The sequence below is a fragment of the Anopheles maculipalpis genome, chromosome 2RL (assembly GCF_943734695.1).
Source record: "Anopheles maculipalpis chromosome 2RL, idAnoMacuDA_375_x, whole genome shotgun sequence".
Lineage (NCBI taxonomy): Eukaryota > Metazoa > Arthropoda > Insecta > Diptera > Culicidae > Anopheles > Anopheles maculipalpis.
This window is the reverse complement of record NC_064871.1, coordinates 56451119-56462141: the sequence shown is the minus strand read 5'-3', so window position 1 is coordinate 56462141 and position 11023 is coordinate 56451119. Positions and strand designations below refer to the sequence as shown.

Below are 11023 nucleotides of genomic sequence, written 5' to 3'. Positions count from 1 at the left end.
TTTTTGCAGCAATTTTCACACCACCTGTCAAATGTTTTGTACATAATTGTCACTCATTTAATCCCACCTCCTTTCAACTCCTTTCCTGTACAGTGGAAGCAATCGACAAAGAATTCTCATATCGATTGTAAGCTCTTCTCTAATCAGTATTCGAAAAGCTGGCCTCGCATTCCACGAGGCATCCATGTAATAGTTCGTAAGTCAAGTTTCTAAAATGTACGAGTAACATTTTCTAGGCTAAGTAAGTGTTGCGAAAGTTAAGGTACCTTTTTCGAGCGGCAATACTAAAATATATACTCATTCTCATGCAGTCCAACCATTCACGACATGAGATTTCTACATAGGTTTGCATCAACGAAAATCATTTAGCATAATGAGCACGGTTATGGTGTCAGATAAAATCTTAAAATTTGTTTTTTTTATCTCCACCAGTTTGTTTCTTGTTTTGTTCTTGACAGTTTTATGCTTTTATTTCGAATATAGTTTCTACGTAAAATTTGTTATTCATTCAATATGTGTGCTATGACTTACATGATCTACGACTTGATCTACTTGTGTTTTCAACCGTACCAACTGTCACGATCCTAGTTTGAAACAAATAAGCAACCATTACATATTTGGTTTCAGATTAAAATGGGAATTTCCGAATTTTCGTGCAAATCTGGTTGCACACATAAAAAATTGTGCTGAAATTCTTTAAATAAATAGGAGAATGCGTTACACGAAGTAGAACTTTATTATTTATTATTATGCTTTTCACAGAGAGCTCAACAAAAACAAAGAAAAAACATGTTGGCAGTGTAACATTTGTAACATGAATGAATGGAACTGTTGTGACATCGATGAATTAGGTTCGATTATTATTATAAGATCGTCGTATACCAGAATAGCGAAAGCCGTGTACTTAATTGCATAGTAATCTCTCCACATTCTTGTTGACTTTGTTACTTTCTTTTTCTTAATTTATATCATGCGTTTGGATGAATGTAGCATGATTTTGGCATTAGAAGGCAAACCCGTTTTCAATCGATGTACATTTTAATTGAAAAGAAATCTCGAAAACATGCTCAAAATCAGCATAATGACAGCAAATTCGGACTCATACAGGGCTATTTTATGTTGTACGCTGAAATGGCGCAACGAGCGTATCTTGCACATAACCAGAACACATTCTCTCAACGGTTGTTTACACATCTTTATCATGGAAGCTTTCAGTACCGTTTTAGGAAGTTGAAAACAATGAAGATTAATGCAAATTGTAACTTTGTGTTTTCAGATTAGCAAATGATTCTTTTTTTTTTTGTACATAGAACCTCAAGCAAACTGATCAGTAGCACAAATCTATGATCTTCATAACACAAACATTTTTCACTGTGTTGCTAAGCTGATCATTGTGAGCGTAAAGCGTCTCCAAACTATGTAGCTATAGGACCGATCTTACAAACAAAAGAGTAAATGGGAGAGACTATATAAAGAAAATAGAAATGCTCCGTGATAGGCTGATATGCCTACAACAATCATCACTGTAGGCAGTAGACAAATATTTATCCATGAAATAGATGGATAAACGCAAGGGAAGGGAGATCAAAACACTGCTTCCTTACAAAGAGCGTCCTCGAATGAAAAGTAATTAAGGAATTGTTAACTCTTCGAGCTAACCTAGCTTATGAGCTAATTTTTTAAGCATTCCGAAAGTATGACAGGTGAGATGTGCGTCTCCACAGTTAGTTAGACTTTATTTGTGACATTTGTCTCGTGAGACCGCACACATGGCAATGATCGTTAGCAAAATAATTATAATAATATATTCCCTTACAAATCTTTTATAGAGATACTCAGACAGTTGTATATGACTAAAGTATGATTTTTTTTTTTGTAATAAAAAAGTCCGTTAAATACAATCGCTCACATTCAAAGTGAAATTGGAAAGCTCAATTCAAATGTACCAACCATCATTTCGTTGACAACCGTTAAGCGTAGAAGCATTGTGGAATAATTTACATACTTCATTTACTTAGAAGATTTATTCGTAGCTTATTTGAAGATAAGCACTTAGAAGATTTTTATGCGTTTGTCTCAAAAGACATCTGTCACGGCATTGTCTAAGTCAGCTGATCTATTAACCGGTCTGAGATAGCACGTATATGAATGAATATACACAGCAGTAGTTTATTAAAACACAACCGATCAAATTAATTGTGTTGAGATCGTAGTTTAATAGGATGTTTTATTTATTTTGTTTTAAGCACGCTGTATGTTTAGCGCAAAACCTATGCTAAAGCTAGGTATAGGGCAAGCAAAGAGAAATTCCAGCCACGTAACTTGATGCTTGAAGATCCTGAAGTGATGTTAACAGACTTACAGATTCATTGCAATTAGGCAAACAACGACCGAGCCCTACACAGTTCACACTGTTTGCGCTCACATTTTCAAACAACAGGTGTTTATTAATCAACATCTAGGCAAAACTCAGCTCTGAGGTTCAGGTTCAACGGTGAAGAATGCAGTAAACTCTATGAGAATTCTCTTTTTTTGAGCGGTAAGAAAATTGTGACACGTTCAGTCAGGAATGCAATATCAGCGGAAGCAGTATGTTTAAGTTACAGTAGTAATTTGAAGAAAATATAAATAAACACAAAATACCTGGAAAGCAAATATAAAATAAATACATTCATCAAATTCAGATGAATCATTTTAACGATTGTCCGAAAATGCTAATTGTAAGCCACGAGAATGATCGAATGTATGTTACATGGTTTTGCACTTCTTTGTTGGGTTTCTTGTGAAAGAACGATCCTTAAGTCCTTGACGAATTTAATTAGTCTAAGCTAACCAGCGAACCACCTTCTGTTCGTCGTCATCATTGATCATTGACAGAGTTGATATAATTCAATAGGTGCCTACCAAACTCATGCAAGGAGAATGCTAAGGGCATGGAATTAGCGGAACCTGAAATCAGGTGCTTCTCCTAACTAACATGACTAACTTTCCTGCAGCTAGTTTAATCAAGATATCTCGATGTAATAGTGTTAAAAAAGAAGACTAAGAATAAAGGTAAGTTGTAAGTATACGTTACGAACGTGAAGCCCTGAAAAATGAGACAAAAAAAATGGTCGATGGTAGAAAGACCATTTCGAATTCCATCCGGATCGTCTCTCCGTAAGAAGGACAAGGGAGGATTGGGACTCTCAGAGAACTTGCACAAAGAAGAAAAAGTTTGACTACGTTTTACTATTAATGTACAATTCTTATTAACTAATTGCTCCAACAGCACCCATAATACAAAAAAAACACGAAGTAAAAAAACTTCTCGTGGTAACATTTTTTAAAATTCTTGTCGCTTGACGGAATGATATGCAATACGTTTTACTTTTTGCCCCTTGTGATATGCAATACGCAATACAGTGAAGCATTCCAAGACAGGCTTCGTTGAATTTCATTCCATACATTGGAGTTGTATTATTATGATACATTCTTATTCTATCACAGGTCGTTCTTTACAACTGAAGACTAATTTTAGTCAAAGACTAATTTAATAATAATTTCGAGATTATGGACTCTTGTGTTTACGGTGGCAAATGTTGTTTTAAAAATTCAAATCCTTTATAAACAAATGTAAAAAGGTCTGTAATGTTTACTTTCACCTCTTTGTAAAATGCATGTTTCATGGAAAGTATTTTTTCAACTTCGGAATCTGCTTCGAAGGGAAGTCTCGTTTTCTGCATCAAAGATGAATTATGTTTACTAAATAAAAAGTTTTTTTATGCAGTTTTCATACCATGCTAATATCCTCGACTATTTTTATGATATGATCGCTTCATTTAAATGTATTTCTCTTATTGAATGTGACATGTTTTTGGATACATTTACAAATATACTAGTTTAAGTGTTCATTTTTTTTATTTATTCATGTACAATAAATACAATTTACCAGCGATTTCATTCCGATAGGTGACTTTTTGAAATAATTCAAAACCATTTCTTATACCTTACTACATTTCATATTACGAGTTTTCATAACCATGACATAAAATTGAAACTTTCCAAACGGCCTTTCGGATTGTGTGTCGAATATTTAACGAATCGTCAAACCTACATTCAAGGATTGACGAAGACCCTTTTTATGGCTTAACGAAAGCAATGGTAGCAATGGTATGGACAGTCTTCATAGTAACAGCGTTGATTTTACACCAAATAAATGGCGAAAACTAATGTGATTGATCAAACAAAATACGGATACTAAAACGGATACGGATATGAAATACGTAAAACTTTATTTCTTAAGAAGAGGTACTGAAGCGTATCACTACAAGAACTTGATTATATTGAGGAAATAAAGATAAAGTAGAATAAGCTCAGTTAAAGACAATCTGCCATCAACTTCACAGCAAACATAAGGTTAAATTATAGTTAGGCTATGTTGTAATAACCTTTTTTTTTCGTTCGCAAGCCATGTTTTACAAAAAACTTCAAAACACAGGAAAGGTTAAAAAAAGCGTTGCAGAAGAAGTTGTGATTCTTGAACTTCGTTTATTACCTTCGGAAACAGCGTTGATGTTAGCTGTCAATGCTTCGGCTCCAGGGGCAAGCAATCTCCTTGAAGCGTGCTAATTTACCATTTTAACGCGGAGTTACAAGTCGCCAATAAATTTAAAACATTTTATCTCACTTTCAAACTGTATGACAACTTATCGTTCACTCAAGGTTAGCTGGTAGTTCAGTTAAACTTTCTCATTCTGATAAGTTTTTGCAGTTGTATTAAATGAATTTTTTCTCTAATATACAGAACGCTTGCATAAGTCTTCAAATACATTAGAGTTCAAAATAGAAACATGATGTATTCCTGTTAGACATGAGTTGGTTTGTTTAATCAGACACATTTTAGTAAAGAAAAAAAAGTACAAACGAAATTCTTTGGTAAAAGATTTAATTTTACTTTTGATGTTGGTTTATGAAATACCACAACAAGCTTTCTTGTTTTTCTAAACCTTTGTTTTAATTAAAATAAAACAAAACAACATCAAAAATTAATATTTTAAAATTAATTACGTTTATAAGATTTTGTTTCACTATCACAAGTACCATGGATGCGCGATCAATAGTCATTTGAGTTCGCGACACTCATAGATATTTAACTTTTCCATAATTGATTGAACCGGTAAAAACATGTCCATCGCACGTTATTGGGCTACGATGGACGGATTGGAATAAATATCGTTGAAACCCAAACAACAATTTCTCTTACCATGTTATGAGCTACTCCAGCACGATCGAGTGTCTTTAGTTGAGTGCCAGTCATTTGACATTATCGATTAATTCATATTGTATTTTTAAGTCATCCCGGAAAAAGCAAAATATCAAATAAAAAATCCGAACATTACAAACAAACAAATCATAACTTCGGGTAACAGTTAACTGAGTCCATACATCAGTCGTTGGTCGGCCAGGGCTTTCAATGGGTCTTTAGATTATTCTAACAACCAACAAACAGATCTAAGAATTTAATAAAATGTTAACTTTTTCTGAACACACAATAGTAAAAACTAAAACTCATTTTATTATAGGTAGTGTAACTCATCGCTAAAGAGAGTCACAGGAAGTTTTAGTAGAGAACGCAGCAATACGCAGTTAGCGTATTGAGCTTACTTTTTGCATTTGACCGTTTACCAGCCGCTTGACATCTCCTGAAACGAATAAACGCTCAGGAGCTCATTGCGTTTGGCAAACACTCTCGAGGCACTCAGTTTCAACGAGAGGTGAGCAGCACATAGAAACTCAACGTCTGGTCAATATCTAGATTGCCGGCAGGGGATACAGTTTATCCTCAACCAGTGTGTCTCGCCGTCGTCGTCGTCATTTTCGTATCTAGTTCAGTGGCATTCAGTTCAGTGCAGGTGGTTTCTGACCGTGAAGTTGTTATAAGAAGATTCATTGATTTGCTGAAGTTATCAGTTTGCACAACTTTAACGAAAGATACAACAACAGGGTTATAATGTTTGAACAATTATCTTGCAACACTTCAGAAACATAGTTTGATCATGTATTCGTGTAATTTTTATGTTATGTATTAGATCAGATGTGTGAAAGTTCTGTTTGTATAGCGAAAGAACATAATAATAGTTATTTCATGTAAAGCCATCATCTTTAGCCCTCAAGTCAATATGTGGCGTTTATCTTGTGATAAAAAGGGGTCTCATACATTTAACAAAGCTGTGAATAACATATTTTTTTAGATTGCAAGTGTATACATTCATTTTCTGTTTCATGTTATCCCTGTGCGCTAGCTAACTCAAAGGGTAATTATTCGTTCACCATTGCGAAGAAGGAGTGGTAAATTTTGCACGACCTGGAATTCATGTTGTATAGAGATTTTCGTGTTAGTGTTGGACAGGTTTCTTCTGCTAAAACACGCATGTGCAGTATCATTTTGTCCTTTTTCTAGTGTACAGTTTTCATTTTATGCTGTCTCTTGCTTTTAATGATAGCTTCATCTATTACACATCTTATAAAGATTCACAGTAAACAGTAGAACAGTTAAGATAATATTTTTCAAAAGTATGAAACAGTTCCATTAAGCATGTACAATTGTTTATTCATATACATTTAAAGCCTATCAGTAAGGCAGATAAACTACGCTTCACTGTGTGTCTGTCATAGAAATCTCTCTTGTTGTCAATATTGATTTCACATAAAATTCTTTCCTTCACCAATACACTGGAAACTTAAACCACGTAAAAAGATTCTGCATTAGCTCTTGTTCCCAAATCATTTACCATACAAACGAATTTCGCCCTTAAAACATTTAAGGATTTTTACGGATTTTCTTCTATCATCAATCTATCCATGATAGCTTTGTGTGGATCCACATTAGCGAGGAATTAATAATGAGTAAAAGCCAATCCGTATTTCTGAGTTATTTATGAACGAAAGTCCTTTTGTAAAGATCCACTGGTTTGTTAACAATTTTACGGATATTTTCAAATAGGAACGAGTTAGTCATTCAACGAGTTAGAGAGAGAGAGAGAGTCTCCTCTTACTTCAAAGCTGATTTTGTAGCTGTAATTGAACGTATCGAATTGTACTTTTATATTTTTTGCAGAAAATCTTGTGTCATATTCCCTTGTTAGGGTAACACATGATCCATGAATTAGAGTTCACATACGAGAAAATACAAGATATGCCCCTATTCCAACCAATCTAGCTTCTAATGCAAGCTCTCTCTTTCGCTCTCTCGCTCTCTTGCTCTCTGTCGACACATCACGAGGCTGCGATATTTGTTGATTTTTGTTGTTAGACACCCTGATGTAGTCCATTTTCAGTCATTTTTTCCTTCTCCGGACAACCGCACAAACCGGACAACCGTTGGTACAAAACGTTCGTGTGTATATGTGTGTGTGTGTATGTGTGAGTATCAATAGCCAGGGGAACAGTTTAATGCAAACAGCAAATTTTGTTAGGTAACCATTTAACACCTTTACCAAGATCATACTATATCCCTATATTGTGTACCAGATGTGATGGCCTGAGTTGTATTCTCAAGAAATTCGTCGTTACAGAGGCATGGAATAATAATTTACCCTACGTTTCGCACTTTGTACTGTACGAACTACCTTTTGCAGTTTGTACTATGATTCCGCTTTTTTTTAATTTATTTTACGTTGGTTTCGCTGTAGTTTGCCCATAGAAAGATTTTACAATAATTGGGTAAGTTTAAAAAATGTACTGCATTACTGTACAAAATTTTGTGAGAGTGATTATGACGCATGCGCTAGCAACATAAATACTACAATTGTGAGAGAGATAAAATGAAATTTTCCAACGATTTACCATACTACTGTGAAGAGCTAATGCAAGACATGGGATGCTTCACTAAAATTTGATAAAAAGAAATATTAAGATCATACAGGTGAACTACTTTAAAACTGGTAAAACATCCCGCTGTCCATTTCGTGTGAGGTTTCAGGTGCGTATCCATTTCAGTCGTAAAACTACACATATTTCATTGTTTAGCCTGAACTGAAAGGTTTTTTTTCCAGGTATTAAATCTCCTTATGGTCTACCTATTGAAGCACAATATTTAAACAAAATGTTCAGGTAATTGTTTGGGTTACGAACAATCGACACAAAATAAACAATAACACACCTTCTCGGCGATGGCTCTTGTGGGAGGAAGCGCACAAAGACAATCTGAAGATAATCCGTTTTTAATTGAAAGATTATCCTCGTGGACGCGTGACATTTGTAATGCAAAAAGTGTTAAAGATTAAACTAGAGTTTCATGTGATATGCTACATGCTTCTTCCGATGTCATCTTTCACAGTCAATTTATAAAATTTCCTAACTACAGTTTTCCTTTCTTAAAACCATTACTTTTATTTATTTATGCTGGATATAAATTAACCTTAGTGCATATAAACAGTTTCATATTATAGCTTTCCAGTAACCAGTGCTTGAAACGGCGCTGTACCTGGTTACATCCTTGCCACAAATTACGGCTTCGGGTTTACATTCAATGAAGGTACTTGGCCTCGAAATAAGGGAAATTCTGTTTGAAACACAGCTAGGGTAGAATTATCCTCGGCCATTACTTTTTTCTATCTGCACTGTTTCATCTTGTTGGTAAAAGGCGCAATTTTACCTTTACATCACATCACCACTACCATCATATAAACGATTCTCCGACACTCATGACACATGCGCGACGAAGGCAAACGGGCATACCGTAAGGACCGTATCCCTTTATTGCACTGAAATAGAAGCTCTCTGACGTGAAACGAAATCTCGGAAAAGAGAGTCTACCATTTAGCTATTCCAGCTGTAAAGCTCTTCGACTACTTTCACTCATCTCAGTAGGCAATCTTGAGCAAGGTAGAATTGAGCTCTTACATTGCAAATTTATTTTGTTTAACATTGTTTTACGAAAACAAATAAGTTGAAATCCGTCATTGTTAGGACAAAATGTCTTGCAATTATTTTTATCTCTTCACTCGACCAATACCAATAAAGTAATATGAGGCAGAATATCAAATATAACTCAACTGAATACACACACACACAAACCAACAAAAAAAAGGGAGTTTGTAAATGGACTGATGTACCAGTTCTTTGTGTGTGTTTGTGAAGGATTCAGCAGAACGTGCGACGCATACATGAACCCGGATCACCCTAAGGACCTTTCAATTACATCGTGGCGTTTCCCCTTCGTATAAAAGTGGAAATCTTTACGCTTCAGTTCCCATCGTCCCTTTTGAAAATACAGGCATCTGGAATGAGCAGCATAATACATACGCTGCTCTCTGATGCGTCCAGGGTATGTATATATCGAACAAACTGTTAAACCCTGCAACTTTCATAACAATATCAACTCTGCTCTACGATCTTACCATTTCATGCAGCTCGTCGCCTATTTCGAAATGCGTTTAAATTAGCCTGTTGACAAATATAAACTATTATATGTATTGCTTTAACTAAAAGTTTGTATGAGTCGAAAAGCATCTTTGCAGAATTCTTCGTCGATTTATGTTCTACATCTACCCTGTAGATCCGAATTTGTTTGAAATTTAACAAGCGACAAATTCGGTTCTAGAGAGGTTTGTGTGGGGCATTTGGTTTCTACAGTTTGTGATTTAAATCGACGAAAACTGCAACACTAATCTCGAAACAACAACGTTCGTAAATGTAAGCCAAATAAGCAAACATTAATGCTCTTTCGATCTGTTTTAGGTATGCTGGCCACTGGTGCGACTGATTAACAGGAAAATGTAGAGCAATCTTGGCGCTTAGAACTCTCGATCTACTTAATTTCTGTTTGATTATGGTTCCACCGAACGCTGGAGATATTAGTTCATAGACAACAATATTTCCGGGAACCCAATCAAGGATGAATCAACGCTTAACCAAAATTGAATCAAACATTTCCTGACTAGAAAGAACACCCGATAGCAAACCAGAAATTTATGATTTTACTGTTCACGGAATCCTGGTATGGTTAAAATGGTATGAAGTTTTCTGAATTAGAAATTATACATTTATAATAACATTCAGTTTTGTTTAATGATTTATAATTAATCCAGTTCTCTTTATGCGATTGCTATATTGTTTACGTATCTAAAAAACTAAGCCAAAATTCGATGATTGGAATGGTTGTCATAGTTTTGGTGGCGAAGTTTCATGACAGAGGCATGTTATTGTTAATTGCCACTAAGTTCTGATCTTAACACAGATCATCCTACCTGTCTGTTTTACCAATTCAACAGCCAATTCCAAGTCCTAAGAATATGATTTCATTATATTTCATAGCAAATCAAAAGTTACAACCGTAATAATTGTAAAAAAAAAACAAATTGTTTTGATGGCATTTGGTCTTGAATGTCTCTGCTTTTTTAAGTTATGGGGTGTTAATTTGATTCATTGTAAACCCATTAAATAATTTAAATTAAATGTTTATTAAATACAAATTAATTAAATGTAAATTTAAATGATTTTATGATGCCCAGGCGCCAAAATACAATACTGCAATACACAATACAATATTACAATATCATGTTTACCAAATTAACAATACAATGGGTTTGTTGACATTAAAACTTTATTTAATTTTTAATTATTGCGCTTTTACTTGCCTTGACTATAAGTCCAGACTCATGGAAAAAAGTCTTTATAAGATACGTAACTAATGTGAAAGGCATGAAAAACAAAAAAAACATTCAAATGCTGTTAATTGCAAAGAAGGTCAATAACTCCAATTCAAGGCGGATTTTTTAAATATAACTTTAACTGTATATATGATTAATCAGAACTAAATATTCACATATGACTGACCATAAATGACTATCAAACTCATGATAAATTTGTTCAAGGCAACCAAAGTTTCCAACCAAAGGAAACCAAATTCACGAAATGTTGTCAAACTATCTTCAAATAGTTATACTTTTGTTAGTTATACTTTTTTCCTAGTGAGAACGGCCTGGCCGTATTGCTGTTTTTCTGCACTTACGTAAAATTACATTGTTCATTTATTTAT

The 11023-nt window shown here is 34.5% G+C and overlaps 2 protein-coding genes across 3 annotated transcripts in view; both read left to right on the top strand.

Moving 5' to 3' along the window:
* LOC126558262 (homeobox protein abdominal-A homolog) overlaps nt 1-21 on the top strand; it is a 295819-nt gene extending 295798 nt beyond the window's left edge. For both annotated transcript variants that reach the window (XM_050214251.1, XM_050214244.1), the window contains exon 8: nt 10-21. The gene's annotated coding sequence lies outside the window, so the exon portion shown is untranslated. The remainder of the gene's footprint in view (nt 1-9) is intronic.
* LOC126559182 (calexcitin-1) overlaps nt 1-11023 on the top strand; it is a 228915-nt gene that overhangs the window by 24024 nt on the left and 193868 nt on the right. The gene's annotated exons all lie outside the window — the stretch shown is intronic.